The 2,462-nt window shown below is 29.3% G+C and overlaps 1 pseudogene; it reads right to left on the bottom strand.

Moving 5' to 3' along the window:
- Window positions 1–487: 487 nt before the first annotated feature.
- LOC149184482 (sugar carrier protein C pseudogene) lies at window positions 488–1,218 on the bottom strand (annotated as a pseudogene).
- Window positions 1,219–2,462: the final 1,244 nt, after the last annotated feature.

The following is a 2,462-nucleotide window of genomic DNA, read 5'->3' as shown; positions in this document are numbered from 1 at the left end:
AAGAACCGTGTGTATTATTTCTAAAATAACGCCATTGAAATAGTAATTTATTTTTAAAAAGAATAAATATATATACTGTGTGTTCTCTAAAACTACCATGAACGAAAGCCAAAAAAAATACAAGAAATAATCAAGACCTCCGGGAGTGCATAGAGTCGGTACCAGTATAAAAATGATTATGCGAGTTTGAATTAAGAACTGAAATGCTGTGGGTTGGGCTGAAGACTTGCCACTACGACATTCCATTGCCCTCGGTGACTGGAAGGAAAAATAGCAGAGTTATGTTTATTAAAAGGTGAAAATTTCAGAAACAAGATAGTTATACTACATTAAATCAAGTGAAATGGAAGACTAATTTTTCCTTATGAGCATAGCATAAACCATAGACAAAGTGCCTTTCAACTGTGATAATTTAAAGGATGAAATCCTATTTAAGTATATTCAATAATCAAGAAACAAAACTCAGAATCTATACAGAAGCATAGTAGAATAAACCCGTTATGGGTAGTTTCAGTTCCAAATAAACTCAGCCTGTACAGCTTAAGGCCAATGGGGCTCCCTCAATGTTGACGGTTATCAATATACATTTGGTTAATATCAGGCCATTGCCGCAAATTAAAAGCCAAGAGAGAAGCCTGTGACCCAAATCCTATGGTCTTGAAGATGAGTGGAGCATAAAACGCAACGATGTTGAAACCCGCGAGCTGCTGAAAACAGGGAATGTCCAGAGCCATGACCAGATGAGGCCTGTATTTCCTTTTGGCAATGTTGCGGAAGGGATGCTTCACTTTCTTGGAAATGTCGCTGGCTTCTATTAAGTCCTGCAACTCCTCCTGCACGTCTGGCGTCCCGCGGATCCTCACCAGCACAGCCCTGGCTTTCTCCATTTGCCCCCTTTCAATTAGACTGTTGGGGGTGTCGGGTAGGGTGAAGGAACCTGTCAACATAATCAATGCTGGGACAGCGACCAGCCCCAGAGAGAGACGCCACCCCCAATTCTGGATCTTGGCAGCGAAATAGTTTACCAGATTCGCAGCAAGGATCCCAGTTCCTAGGAATAGTGTGAAGCCAATATTGAGAGCTCCCCTCAGTCTGGGAGGGGCCATTTCCGACAAATAAATAGGCACACACTGAGAAGCATGACAATTCATATCAATATTCAGCATTCCATAACTCCATCCCGTAGCTTGATTGAATTCCTCCTCATATATAAAAGCCGGCATAGGTGGCAAGCTGTGCCATTTAGCTGATAACGGATCCAAAGCATTCCAGATAAGCTTTTTCTCTTCGGCTTTCATCAAAATGTATAGTCATTCTTCAGAGAAACCCATCATTTCAGCCCGAATTTTCCCAAAAACAACAGAAACCCCAACGCTTAAACAAGAAACAATCCAAAACACAATTCTAGCAGCGGAAATTTAAAGGCCAGCGGAAATTTGAAGCCCCCATTAAAGCGGCCATAACGCTCTACCTTCACCCCAATCCTTGAGTATGGCAAGCGCTGGGTGGAAACCGGATATTTGATCCAACGGTAGCAATTATTCGAATCAAATCAGACAGACGATAACGATGACAGCAAAGACCACAGGGAAGTTTATCTCAGAGGGAACGCCTTACGGCGTAAATATTAATTATATTATTATTAATATATTAATTAATAATAATTATATTAATTATATTATTATTATCAATTAATTAATATATTAATTAATAATAATTATATTAATTATATTATTATTATTAATATATTAATTATATTAATTAATATTAATTAAATTATTATTAATTATAATATTATTAATACTAATAATATTAATTATATTAATAATATTAATTATATTATTAATATTAATTTGTTTTAGAATATAATATTAATTCTAATATGAAATTAATTTTAAACCTAGGGAAATATTTAATTCTAATATGAAATTGATTTTAACCTAGGGAATATTAAATTATTAATATTAATTAATTATATTAATTAATTATTAATATAATTAATTAATATTAATAATATAATTAATATTAATTAATATAATTAATAATAATTATATTATTATTAATATATTAATTAATAATAATTATATTAATTATATTATTATTATCAATTAATTAATATATTAATTAATAATAATTATATTAATTATATTATTATTATTAATATATTAATTATATTAATTAATATTAATTAAATTATTATTAATTATAATATTATTAATACTAATAATATTAATTATATTAATAATATTAATTATATTATTAATATTAATTTGTTTTAGAATATAATATTAATTCTAATATGAAATTAATTTTAAACCTAGGGAAATATTTAATTCTAATATGAAATTGATTTTAACCTAGGGAATATTAAATTATTAATATTAATTAATTATATTAATTAATTATTAATATAATTAATTAATATTAATAATATAATTAATATTAATTAATATAATTAATAA

The sequence above is a fragment of the Pinus tabuliformis genome, chromosome 3_2 (genome assembly GCF_031772625.1).
Source record: "Pinus tabuliformis cultivar Carrire ecotype Pingquan chromosome 3_2, CPIR1, whole genome shotgun sequence".
Classification (NCBI taxonomy): domain Eukaryota; kingdom Viridiplantae; phylum Streptophyta; class Pinopsida; order Pinales; family Pinaceae; genus Pinus; species Pinus tabuliformis.
This window is presented reverse-complemented; position numbering and strand designations above follow the sequence as displayed.